This window comes from Zonotrichia leucophrys, chromosome 10 (genome assembly GCF_028769735.1).
Source record: "Zonotrichia leucophrys gambelii isolate GWCS_2022_RI chromosome 10, RI_Zleu_2.0, whole genome shotgun sequence".
NCBI lineage: Eukaryota > Metazoa > Chordata > Aves > Passeriformes > Passerellidae > Zonotrichia > Zonotrichia leucophrys.
The window spans coordinates 19764249-19778043 of record NC_088180.1 but is presented as its reverse complement, the minus strand read 5'-3'; positions in this window follow the sequence as shown (position 1 = coordinate 19778043).

Genomic DNA, 13795 nt, shown 5'->3' with positions numbered 1-13795 from the left:
GTTTCTGGTGTTTGTGTTTGCATCGGTCCCTGCCGTGTGAGTGTCCTGGCCAGGCTGAGCAAGGGAATGAGGGGTTTGGATCTCTTAAAGGCATTGCATGACTTGGCTCTGAGTAGCTGCTCTTTGCAGGCAAAATAGCAGGTTTTAATCACAGATGTTGCTGCAGGAAGCCACAGTGGCCAGGGAGCTGGGACCCATGCTGTGCCAGGGCTGCTCTGGGTGGGACTGAGCCCTTCCTGCAGGGGCTGAGGGGCAGGAGGGTCCCACCCGTGTCCCCAGCACGGGGGTGAGGATGGGCTGGGCTGCCCGGGCTCAGGGAAGGTGTGAGCACATTCCCTGGACGGGAGCCCAGCAGGGTCGTGTCCCACCCTGGTGCCCTCCCGTGCTGAGCACAGCCCCGTGGTGCTGGGGAGGGGATGGTCCACTGGATAGGAGCTGTTTGAAAAAGCAGCAGGATCTGCTGTTCCATGGAAAAAGGACGATATTGAGCAATGGGGTGAGGGGAAGTTGCCATGGGAACTGAGGCAGGGCTGGGAGCAGCTGTGGCCCTTCCGAGGCGGGTTCTGGTGAGGGCAGGCAGGGAGTAGGGAAAGGGGCACTGTGGGTTCCCTGCCCAGCACCCAGCGCCAGGCTGGGCTGGACAGTGGGGGAAGGTGGGTGCTCCTCTGCTCCTGGTGCTGCTCCTGTCACTGCCTGCTCGCCTCAGCCTTGTTAATTAGCCACTTCTCAGTATTTGTCCTGGCCATTACCCGGAGCCAGGATCATGTTCCAATCTGAACAATGGATTTATCCTTTGCCAACCACCCCAAGAGTGAAAATGGCCTTTTGCTGTCAGTGCTCATGCTCACAGAACGGGGTTTGTACCAAGGCCTGTTGGGATCTCCTGGTCATTCTGTTTTATGGCAAGGTCCCTGGGCTCCTGCTGGCAAAGCAGGGTTCCCAGGGAGAGTTCACCTGGTGCTGGGAGCCTCTGCTCCTTCCAGCCCTTCCTGGAAAGGGTGAGCTCTTCCAGGCTGGCCTGAGGCAGGAATTGTTGGCTTCCTTGGTGCCCTTGGCCCCCATGGAGGCTGGGTGTGGTTCCTCAGACAGGGCTGTACCCCCTGGAGAAGCTGAGGAGTTTGTAGAGCAGGAAACGAGATCTTTGCAAGGATGGACTGCTGGAGGCCAAGCCCCGTGCCCAGGAAGGGAGGCTCTTGGAAATCGAGTGTCTGGCACAGCACGATGTGACAGAGCCTGGGGCAGCTCAGCTGGCCGAGCTCCCTGCTGGAAAAGGTGATTTTACACGTATGAGATGATTATTGGAGGAGTGGTGGGGAGCAGTGAGGAGCTGTCCCTGTTGGGGTGACCCTGGTGGGAGCGCAGGGCCGTGCTGTGCCAGCACAGCTGTTCCAGCTGTGCAATTCCCAGTTGCAGCTGTGCTGTTCCCAGTGTTTGGGCTGTGCCTCCTGCCCCACGCTGTGTCCCTCTTTCCTTCCTTTGCCCCGATGTGAGGGTGGTTTCCTGTGCCGTGGGTGCGGAGGGCTGGGTCCCTCCTCGCCTCTTTTCCTGCTGCCCTTTCGAGCCTGGTCAGCGCAGCAGCGCCTGTGCCAGATGCAGTCCCAGTGCTGCTCCATCCCGGGGCTGCTGCCTCGGGACAGCCTGGAGAGGAGAGGGGGAGCAGAGTGATCCCAACACTGCTCCATCCCGGGGCTGCTGCCTCGGGACAGCCTGGAGAGGAGAGGGGGAGCAGAGTGATCCCAACACTGCTCCATCCCTGCCCTCCTGCCTTGGCATAGCCAGGAGAGGAGGGAGCAGAGCAATCCCAACGCTGCTCCATCCCTGCCCTGCTGCCTCGGGACAGAGAGGAGAGGAGAGGGGGAGCAAAGCGATCCCTGTGGCACTGCCCCAGCTCAGCCATGGCATCTGCACAGGTGAGTGCCCCATAACCATGTCCTGGTATCCTCCTGGCTGTGTCCTGCATGTGCCATGTCCTTGTGCCTTGGGCGGTGCTGGGAGCTGTGCCCTGCCCAGGGATCTATGCTGGGGTAGCTTGGGCTCAGCCCTGACATGGCTAAGGGAAGGACCTGGGGCTGTTGGAGCTGCTGGGGCTTCTGGAGCTCTGTGCAAGGGACAAGGAGCTTATTGCAGGGGATAAGGAGCTAACGGGTCCCAAAGCCCATTAAGGCTCCATGGGGCTCCCTGTTACCTGCAATAGGCACGTGCTCACTGGGCTTTCTGTGCTCTAATGCCACACCAGGATTATGCCAAGGCTTTGCCCTACTCCCTCCTGCTAATTATTAACTGGAATTAATGAGATGAAGGGTGGAGAGATGCAGGGAGTGCTGCAGAGGCTGCTCCCCTGCCCCATCACCCCAAGGACCTGCCAGTACCCCCAGAGCAAAGGCAGCAGCAGAGCCTCCAGCCCCATGTGGGTTCTGCTGCCTGTGTGGCCTTCCTGGGTGCCAGGGAGCTGTAATCAGCTTCTCTGGAGTAAAGCAGCTTTCTGCAGCTGCCCTGGGCCATGAGCAGGGGCTGCCAGGAGCCGTGTGTCCCCTTGAGGACCCTGCTGCTGGGTGGCACTATTAGGTTTCCATTGCCATGGCTTCACCAGCTGCTGGAGGCTCTGGAAGGCCTTGGCCAGGCAGCACCCACTGGCCACATGAGTGGGTGGAGGGTGGGAGTCCCACGGGATCCCGTCCCTGTCCTTGGCAGGAGCAGCCAGGGCAGCAGGGCCAGGGAGCAGCTCTGGCTCAGCCGCTGCTCTCACCTGTAATTGGCACTGAGGGGTTGCTCAATGCAGCAGTGAAGGCTGCTGGCTAATTAGTTTATTCTCTAAAACAGCCTCTCAGTAGCAGCTCAGTGATCTGGGAAAGGCCAGGGCTGGACAGGGGTGTCATTACCTCGTTAGGGCAGCTAATGGAGCTGGGAAACGCAAACCTGTGCACACTCTGCTGTGACACAGCAGCTGTGGGCTCGTGAGTCCCTGCTGTGGTACGGGCACCCCTGAACCTGGGGAACCTTCCCAGGGGACAGGGCCAAGCAGCTGCCCTGGCTGCCAGCCCTGTGACAGCCCCAGGGAAGTGGCTTTTCCAGAGCCGTGCGGTGTGAGCTGGCTGGGGACCCCCTCCCTGTACAGCTGCGGGAGCGCTATCAGCCCCTCCTGCTGCCACAATCGCTGCTTTTGTTCCTCAGCTGGGTGGGGAGTGGAAACCCGGCGTCCCTTCCCGTATAAAACAACAGGACTTCGTTAGCCAGGGCCCCAGTGCTGCACCCATGGAGCTCCCACCCTTCTTCATCCCTCCTGCTCTCTGTGGAGCTCTCCATGGAAACGGGATCAGCATCACCACCCGAGTCCCACAGCCGTGCTGGGTTATCAGGGCTGGGGCTCCGAGCTGGCACCAGAACAGCTCTGCCCTCCCTGGAATGAGAGGATGCCCCGGTCCCTGTGCCCTCCCCACATTGAGAGGATGCCCCGGTCCCTGTCCCCTCCCCGCATTGAGAGGATGCTCCGGTCCCTGTGCCCCCCAGCTGAGAGATGCCCCGGGCCCTGTGCCCTCCCGCATTGAGAGGATGCCCGGTCCCTGTGCCCTCCCGCATTGGAGTGCCCCGTCCTGTGCCCTCCCCACATTGAGAGGATGCCCCGGTCCCTGTGCCCTCCCCACATTGAGAGGATGCTCCGGTCCCTGTCCCCTCCCCACATTGAGAGGATGCTCCGGTCTCTGTCCCCTCCCCACATTGAGAGGATGCTCCGTGCTTGTGGGACAGATTGGCCCTTCCCTTCCCGGGGCCTGCGGTTCCGCACAGCAGCAGGGCAGGTGCCAGTGCCCGCTGACATCCGAGGGACAGCGGGACAGAACAGAGCGCTGCACGGCAGCCACTGGGCTGTGCCGATGTTCCCTGCTCCTCCCTGGCTTGCTCAGCGCATGGGTGATGCCGGGAGCGAGGAATGCGGGGCTGGCCGAGCTCCTCCTGCCGCTGGCAGCCCCGACAGCCCGCTCCTGCTGCCAGCCCAGCCCAGGGCAGGGCAGGTATCGCCGGCCGCAGGTGCAGGTGATGCTCCGAGGAGGAGGAGGAGGAGGAGGGATAATGACTGGCCCGGGCCATCCCTGCGTGCTTCGTGGTCCAGCGGCTCGGCAATTAGCGCTTGGGAGCGGCCGGGGAGGAGCCCCTCGCGATCCTTTGTCTCTCGGGGTTTCCCATGCTTTGTTACCCGTGATTTGTGATTTGTGATTTGCTCTGCAGTGTCGCTGCCCCAGCTGAACCTGTGCGGCAGCTGCTGCCTCACCTGCCCGCAGGTCTGGGCAAAGAAAACGCTGGTCCCTCCATAGAGTCAGCATCACAGTAGGCTCTGATTATGTCCTGCAAACAGACGCAGTCACACATATAATGATGTTTTTTAGACCCATGGAGAATTAATCATAGAGAAAAATTAATTTTGATGAACAACTGTTGTGTCACCAAAAGGGATTTTTTTTAATGAGGGGGAAAACAGTTATGCCAGAATAATCTGTCAGCCAGTCCTCTGAGGAGATGGGATCAGTACTCCAGGAGCAGGGAAACTGAGGCAGATGGAGGTGAGGGTCGGTGCTGGAAGGAGAAGGTGCAGCAGGACAGAGGGCTGTCAGGGGTTGGCTTGTCACCTGCCACCTCTGCTCCACGCTCAGCTCCTGCATCCCCAGGGCAGTGCTGGAGGCTGCGGGAGTGCTGGCCCGGCTGGAGCTGGGGCACAGCAGCTCTGCCCGGCTGTGACACCGGTGGGTGACCTGCAGAGTGTGGGCACCTCGTGTGCCACCCCAGCACCTCCTGCCCTGTGTGTGGCAGCCAGGAGCTGTAACCAAAGCTGGGAGGTGCCCCAGGGGTGTCTGGAATGTCCCCTGGCCCGAGTGGGAGCGCTGGGATGAGAGCCCTGCATCCACTGGCATGTTTCTACTTTTAACATGTTAAGGGTTGTGTCTGTAACCTGCCCTAATTTTAGGTCTCTGGCGCTGAATCCCGCAGGGAAGGATGAGTGCAGGTGTAAAATTAGCTGGATTATTCTGGGCTGGCAGTTACCAGTGTCCCACCACAGAAATGTCCTGCTCAGCCTTGTGTGTGCTGCTGCCTCCCCGCAGCCCTGCTCCCACCTCAGGGTCAGCCTGCAATCACAATCTTGTTATCCACCTGCAGGTTTAGAGGGAAAGGACACCATCCCTGCATTCAGGAATTGATCCACGTTAGGGGCAGCAAAACAGAGCAGCCTTGCAGTCCCAGTGGTTTGGCTGGGAAGAGATTGGGAGGCAGAGACTGAACAAGGATAAATGGTGCGTTTCTAGGCTCTGCCGCAGCTGGAGAATAGATTATGTGAAATAACTAACATGGAAATGTTAATCAGCATTAGCCGTAGCACAAATTCCATTAGAGGAATGCTAAACAAAGAGAAGGAAAAGGCTGGGATTAGGGTGGCTTGGCAACAGGCTGTCCTCCCCAAAGTCTGGGTCTCATGCTCCAGGATTTAAGCTGTTATTTAAAATACAAGTTATTTTCTTTCCCTCCTCGGTGCAAACACCAGGATGCCCAGGTGCAGAGCAGCTGGAACCAGCACATGGAGTGTGCAGCAGCCTGGAAGGCTCTGCTGAGGACACAGCACAGCAGCAGCTCCTTGGTGTGAGCACAAACAGCCCTGCCCAGGCTGCTCCTGGCACTGCACTGCCAGGGACTGGTGTCACAGACAGGCAGTGACCGAGGGGGCTGCAGGGGACACGGCCGGGCTGGCCAGATCAGGGGACTCTGAAAGGACATTTCTTGGGGTTTTGGTTTCTCTTGCCTGGGCATCATCTCCTGAGCTTTTCAGTTTTAAACACTTAAATGTTACCTTGTGTTCGACTGCTCACTCCCTGGTTTCAGTACTTTTCCCTGCTTGCTTTGTCCTGGCCCTTTTTTACCAAGTTCTCAGAGTTAGTATTTCTGAAGTATCTCAGGTTCCTCCTGTTCTTCCCCTAAGGAGCCAGGCTGGCAGAGCTGGGCGGTTCCGCCTGGTGGGATGCCCCATGGCAGGGAAGCATTCCCAGTGGGATGCCCATCCAGGGAAACATTCCCAGTGGGATGTCCATCCAGGGAAACATTCCCAGTGGGATGCCCCATGGCAGGGAAGCATTCCCAGTGGGATGTCCATCCAGGGAAGCATTCCCAGTGGGATGTCCATCCAGGGAAGCATTCCCAGTGGATGCCCATGGCAGGAAGCATTCCATGGGATGCCCCATGGCAGGGAAGCATTCCCAGTGGGATGTCCATCCAGGGAAACATTCCCAATGGGATGTCCATCCAGGGAAAAATTCCCAGTGGGATGCCCCATGGCAGGGAAGCATTCCCAGTGGGATGCCCATCCAGGGAAACATTCCGTGTGATGTCCCATGGCAGGGAAACATCCCAGTGGATGTCCATCCAGGGAAGCATTCCCAGTGGGATGCCCCATGGCAGGGAAGCATTCCCAGTGGGATGCCCATCCAGGGAAGCATTCCCAGTGGGATGTCCATCCAGGGAAACATTCCCAGTGGGATGCCCCATGGCAGGGAAGCATTCCCAGTGGGATGCCCCATGGCAGGGAAGCATTCCCAGTGGGATGTCCATCCAGGGAAGCATTCCCAGTGGGATGTCCATCCAGGGAAACATTCCCAGTGGGATGTCCATCCAGGGAAGCATTCCCAGTGGGATGTCCATCCAGAAACATTCCAGTGGGATGTCCATCCAGGAAACATTCCCAGTGGGATGCCCCATGGCAGGGAAACATTCCCAGTGGGATGCCCCATGGCAGGGAAGCCTTCCCGGGGTGATGCCCCATGGCAGGGAAGCCTTCCCAGTGGGATGCCCATGCAGGGAAGCATTCCCAGTGGGATGCCCCACAGCAGACACCACCCTGGCACGCTGGAGGGGCTGATGTTGGGACAGTGTCTGGTGCCACTCACCACACCAAAAGGGCATACACAGCTCTCCCAGACAGGTTGCCAGGCTGTTTGGGTGCTCTGCCCACGGGTATTTTTTGCCTTCTCCTGAGATGACAAGACTTTGAGCAGAGCCATCCGTGAATAGCTCGGCAGGAGCCGGCTCAGGTTTCCCAGCCGCCGGAGCCATCCAGCAGGTATTTCGGGCAGCCCGAGGCTTTGTCCAGCAGGCTGTGGGTGCCGCTGGAATTAGGACACAGAGTGCCTGCCCCTCTCCCAGGACTGCTCCAAAGGCTGAGGCCTCAGCCCACAGCGAGATCAGCTCTGGGATTTGCGCACAGATTGCTGCCCAGCAGGAGGGGCAGCTCCTTTCCAGAACGAATCCTATTCACAGGAAACTCAGTCCCCGTTTGCCATCGGCCAGCATCCAAGACAGAGCAGTAGCAGCAGACACAGGATTTATTTTGAGTGCCGTGCACTCGGGGGTGCAGGGACTGGTGTGAGTGACAGTCGTGTGCCAGGCTCAGGTCACCCTGCTCTCCTGTGCCACCCTGGGGCTGTCCATGCCCAGCCTCTGTTCTGTGAGGCCAGGCTGGTTTGGCTGCTGCAGGTTCAGCTGCTCCCTGGAGCAGGCAGGAGCTCAAACCCCGCTGGTTTCCCACTGCTCAGAGCAGATGGAGAGAGGGAAGGCCCGGCCAAGATAATGGAGCTCATTTGCGAGGCTCGGGGAGCTGTGTGGGGTTTCTCTGGCTTCAGGAGACGCTGCTGGTTGGGATTACTGTGGGAGACACTGGGGTTGCTATTATTACACTGAAAATCCTGCATGCCTGGATGGTTGCTAACCTGGGACCCTGCTGGCTTTGCTCCTCATCACCCTAAAAATGAATCCAGGATCTCTCCGGTGCTGACAGGAGTTCCCAAGAAGAGACAGAGGGTGAGGGAGCTACTGAAGGTCACCAGGCTCCAGTTTCACTGCTGATCCACTTGAGCTTACACAAGGCTCCGAGCTGCTGATGGTCCAACCCCAGCCATCACACACACACACAGGGATAAGAAGCTTAGGAAGAGCTTTGCTTTTGCTACTGACTCTAAAGCTTTGGAAAGTGTGCTGTGGTTGCCTGGGAGCTCTGGTTTCCAGCACAGCCCATCCGTGAGGATGGGGGAGATGTGCTGATGACAGCAGCTATTTGAGACGTTTTATCCCCAGCTGGGCTGGCTCCCCACAGATAGAGCATTGTCTCCCTGAAGACCTGTCTGCAGCTGTGCCAGTGCTCTGATGGATTTGCACACTCTGTTGCCACAGAGTCCCGTTTTTCTCTCTCTTTTGCTACAAGTGAAACAGTTAAGTTGCAGCATGGTCACTCCCTGGCCAGACTGCTCTGTGCAGGAAGGCATTCAGCTCTGCTCAAGTTCCTTTTGATCTTTACATTCCTTTGGCTCCTTATCACTTCTCCTTATCCCTGCTGTTAGTCTGTCCTCCCATTTACCATAGTCCGTGGTTAGGCTTTATCTCTGGGATCAAACCAGTCCAGAGGAGATCAGAGTTTCTCCTGACACTGCTCTGTCCCCTGGTGCAGCCCCAGGAGCCCTGGTCCGAGGTCCCTTTTGCCTCCACGTTCCAGGAGTTGCATAATCCCATGGAAAGCCTGCCTGCCCATGCTGATAAACCAAGGCAGCAGCAAACCCCACTTCTGTTTGAGGCGAGGGGAACCAGAACCTATTGGCAGCAATGTCCTGATGGGAACGTGAGAAGCTTTTGCTCTTGCACCCACTTCTGTTTCTAATTCTATTCCCACCCTCGGGTGTGCCCAGAGCACGGTGACACAGTTCAGTCTGTGTGGGACATGCTGCCTCTGGTTCACTTGGGAACTCAGCTCCCTTACACTTGCTGGAATGTGCTGCTTAATTAACACCATTTACCACAGATCCTGCCACCACAGTGAACACGGGCTTGCTGGCTGTCCCTTGAGAGTGAATTTGCTTCCTCTCAGCAGCTGAGGTGCTCAGCAAGGCTTGCAGCTCCAAGGCAAGATGTACACCTTCCCAGTGACATTCCAAACCTTTCTCCTGGCATCTGGAACAAGAGTTCACTGCAGTTCAGAAAATTAAATTCACCACTCCCCTGAAAGCTGTTTTCAGTCTTCATCCACAACCTGAACTTTACCCTCTCCTGCTGCCAAAACAGCTTCCCTTCCTTTGGGGCGTTTTCTCCTTTCGGGATGTGCTACAATCCGCAGCGAATCCTCAGGACGGCGTGTTCTGCCGGCTCTCCGGGCAGCAGGCAGCAGCCCTGGTTTCTGCACCCACTTGTGCCCTGACGAACAGCCCTGGGAGCCGTTCCCAGCTGCTGCCGCTCCCAGGCTGCCCCGCTGGGCTGGCACGGACGGGCACCAGCGCAGCGCGGCTCTGCGGAGCTCCTGCCAGGCACGGATGGCGCGCACGCTGGCTCTGGGCACGGCCCGAGCGCTGCCTGTGCCTGTCGGGCACCGCTCTGCGGCAGCGAGGGAGCGCAGCCAAGCTGGCACCGGGCACTCGCCCGGCTCCCCGGAGGCTGGCACGCGCTTTGTTTTTCCCCAGCTCGGCCTCGGGCCAGGCGGGCTCAGAGCTCAGTGTGCAAACGCTGCTGAGCGCAGGTTGCCGTCTAAACACGCTCCCTTCCTCCCAAGGTGGGGGTGAAAGGAGTGAGAAGAAAGGAGGTGGCAGTGATTTGGCATCGGGCTCTTCTCCCAGGGAACAACCCACAGGATAAGGGCAAACAGCCTCAGGTTGTGCCAGCTGAGGTTTAGGTTGGATAGGCAGAAAAATTTCTTCACTGAAAGGGTTACCAAGCTCTATCCTTGCAGTGGAGACTGGGACTCTTCCTGGGCTCAAGAGCAAAGGGAGATAAAATTATATTCTCCTCTGTGTGTGCCTGGCATGGGGATTAATTTATCCGCATGATTAAGGCAGCAAGTGATGCAGGAGGTGGCTGGGTAATTTAATGACCCAGGTGGAAATGGAAAGCCGGGAGCATGTTTCCCTTTCAGTCGTGCTGGGGTTTGATTTTTATGTCCTGTTACAAATGGATTGATAAATGAACCCCCTGGAGAAGTGGAACATATTCACACTGATCTGCTTCTCTGTCGCATGAAACTGCTGAGAGCCAGAGCTCGCTGAGCTCTTTTTGGGGACAGATGTGGCCATGGCTTGTGCAGAGGGGGCTCCCCAGCTCCTGTGTGGCTGCAGGATGGTGTCACTGAGCTCAGGTGGATCCTGGAGTCACATCCCTCTGGATATGGGCCTCAGTGCCACCTCATTTTGTGGAGTGTGTGACCAGCCAGCTCTGTGATTTTGTGACTGATTCCAAAGCTCTCTGGGTTCTGGCTGAGGTGAGAGAATGGCACAAATGCTCTTCCACTGGAGCAGAAACACGGCTCTGGCACTGTAACTCTGGAAATCCCACCGTGCTGCAGCAATTCCTTCCTCCTGCCTCGCTGTACAGTTTGGCTCCAATTAGTTGGTCTCGCCTGCTGCATGTGCAGGCCAGCACCGCTTCTATTTCAGGGGAACTTGCCAGAGATTAATTAGATCCCAGGCCTGCAGAGCACCAGCCAGCACATTTCGTGTGCCATTAACTCGGCACTTATCAGGCGAACATTGCGGGGATAAATCTGCCTTTGTTGTGCTGCTGTAAGCGAAGGCTGTCACAAAGATGAGCTTTGAGCAGACACAGGGCCATGGTTTGGGATGAGCTGCTGGCCGGCTCTGCTCACGGAACTGCTGAGGCACAGCAGCCACCAGGCCTGAGTCAGTGCTCAGGGATGTGCAGTGTCAGCCCCTGCCCCAAGGAAACCTGCGCTCTGAAGGGGAAAATCGCACACAGGGAAGGCACGGAGCGGGGAGAGCGGGGAGCAGATCTCCAGCAGGAGCTCCAGGTTTCTGTCTGGAAATCACAAGGTGACCTTATCTCCCCAGCCTCAGGTTGCGCTCTGCTCTGGGTGCCCACGCACTGGGAACACAAACCACAGCGGGCTGGCTTGTCCTGGCTCGTCTCACTTCCAAGAGAGCTGCGAGAACGTCTGGCCAGACAATGAGGGACAGGAGCCAAGGACCAGGAATGGAGCGATGGCAACAGCGAGACAAAATCAGGGACTACAGAACAAAAGAGCAGCTTGGAGCAACCTGGTCTGTGGAAGCTGTCCCTGCTCATGGCACGGGCTGGAACTGGATGGCCTTTAAGGTCCCTTCCAACCCAGAGCACTCCAGAATTTTATGATTCCATGATAAATCACCTAGCTAATCATCTAGAGGGGATGGGGCGTGCAGAGGGGTGATGTAGTGGGAACTGCACGCCAAGAATCTTAACAGCAGCAGCCTGAATTAATTTGAAGAGCAAAGCGAGAAGTCTGGAGAAAAAGGCTGCAGAAGTGTCCAGGATGAGGGATAGCCCTGGCAGTGTGGTGAGGGAAGGGCCAGCCGTGGAATCTGCCCGGACTGCACTGGAACAGCCCGGCCTGGCCTGGGGACTGGGAGGTGAGGTTTAGCTGGGCTCCCGGGGCTGCCACTCACACCCACAACTCAGGCTCCAGAAACTCAGCGTGAAACATCTTGTCCTGGGCTGACACATCGGGCTGCAGATGGTGCTCAGATAGGGAACTTCCTGCTTTGACAGCAGGGGAAAACGGGAAGGTTCTGCTCCAGCTGCTCGGGCTGAGGGCTCTACCCTGCACCGAGCTGGCCAGAGAGAACTGCAGTGTGCCCGGGACACGCTGCCCTGGGATGGGCTACAGGGGGATGCAGCTGGATCCCAAGGCTGGGTGCCATCCTCTCAGTGCCACCCTCTCAGTGCCATCCTCTCAGTGCCACCTTCTCAGTGCCATCCTCTCAGTGCCATCCTCTCAGTGCCATCCTCTCAGTGTCATCCTCTCAGTGCCACCTTCTCAGTGCCATCCTTTCAGTGCCATCCTCTCAGTGCCACCCTCTCAGTGCCATCCTCTCAGTGCCACCCTCTCAGTGCCACCCTCTCAGTGCCATCCTCTCAGTGCCATCCTCTCAGTGCCATCCTCTCAGTGCCACCTTCTCAGTGCCACCCTCTCAGTGCCACCCTCTCAGTGCCATCCTCTCAGTGCCACCTTCTCAGTGCCACCCTCTCAGTGCCATTCTCTCAGTGTCATCCTCTCAGTGCCACCTTCTCAGTGCCATCCTCTCAGTGCCATCCTCTCAATGCCACCCTCTCAGTGCCATCCTCCCGGTGCCACTGTCTCAGTGCAGCCCTGGCTGAGCCCAATGCTGGGTGCCACCTTCTCAGTGCCACCCTCCCAGTGCCACCCTCCCAGTGCCATCCTCCCGTGCCACTGTCTCAGTGCAGCCTGGCTGAGCCCAATGCTGGCTGCCACCTTCTCAGTGCCATCCTCTCAATGCCACCCTCTCAGTGCCATCCTCCCGGTGCCACTGTCTCAGTGCAGCCCTGGCTGAGCCCAATGCTGGGTGCCACCTTCTCAGTGCCACCCTCTCAGTGCCACCCTCCCAGTGCCACCCTCTCAGTGTGAGCCCTCAGCAGAGCCCTGACTCCGCTGGCTGGGCCATGGCACACATTTGGATGTGTGTGATTATCAGGGGACAGGGATTGGCTCCGGAATTGGCCGAGCCCTTGGAACCGCTCCGTGCGGCTTCTCGGCACTGACTCGAGAGCAAGGAGTTATTTTTAAGATTCTGCTTTCCCTCGAACTGGAATGACTCAGAAGGAGCTTCCTTTAAACAGCACAGATTTGGTGGGAAAAGGGGAAAGCTATTGGTGTTAGCTTGGCCCTGGGAATGTGACAATATTTTTGTAAAGCTGAAACTTTTGGTAAACTTTTGGTGAGAGGTGTCCGGAGCTGTGGCTTCTGCTCCAGGACAGGCTGGAGTTCTGTTGGTGATGGATGCTGCCTGAAACATGGCTCTTCAGGGAGAAAAACACCACAAACTTTAAATGGTGTTTGGGGCATACACAGTGAGTCTCCAGAGAGCCCAAATCTGGGATTTATCCGTGCGGGACGAGGGGTCAGAGTGCCCAGGGGAAGGATTCCATCCCGGAGCTTGCTGGGCTCCCCAACCACCCCGCTGTGCACAAAATGAGCTCATTTTTATCAGCACCATTTCCTTTCCTTCTGAACAGGCCACCTATGGAGTAACCCAAGTGTTTGAACAGGGCTTGGCCAGATTGATTAAAAGGCAGTGACATTTACCTCCAGCCTCGCTTACATTAGAGATCCATTGATCAAACAGCCCCGTTCCAGCTCTAATAAGCAAGGTCTTAAACCCAACCCATGGGCTGTAATTAAATAAATGTTAGATAAGCTTTAAAACCTTCTGTCATCAGTGCAGTGTGATGGGGCTGTGGGGAAGATGGGGCGAGAAGGAGACAGTAAATGAGAGTTGGGACAAGCAGAACTGAACTCAAACTCGGACATGCTCACGCCGAGGCTGGAGTTCATTGTGTTGTTTAAACCGCTGCCTATGCCCAGCTCGGGCCTCTGGTGCGTGACCCCTTCATTGCTTTGTGCACACAGGTCGTGTTTATTGCAGCGACTGTTTGCACGGCGGCCATTGGCTCGGTGAGCAGGTGAGCGGCAGCGCCCTGAGCTTCCTTCTCGGCCAGGAGCTCTGTACTTGGAGGGACAGAGACGGTGTCCCCCCGGCACCAGGTGCACCTGTCCCGGTGCTTTTCCCGGCGGATATCCCGGAGCCCCAGGAGCCGCAGCCGCGCCCTCTCTGTGGTGCCCGGAGGGGCCGCCCCGGGCCAGAGCGCCGCCCCGCCCGCCCCGCGCCTGCCCCGCCCGCCGCGCGCCCCCTGCCGGCCGGGCGGCTCCGCGCCGCCAGCGCCCCTCCGCCACGAGGAAGTCCCTCCCCTCCGTCCCGCTCTCTGATTGGCCGCAGCT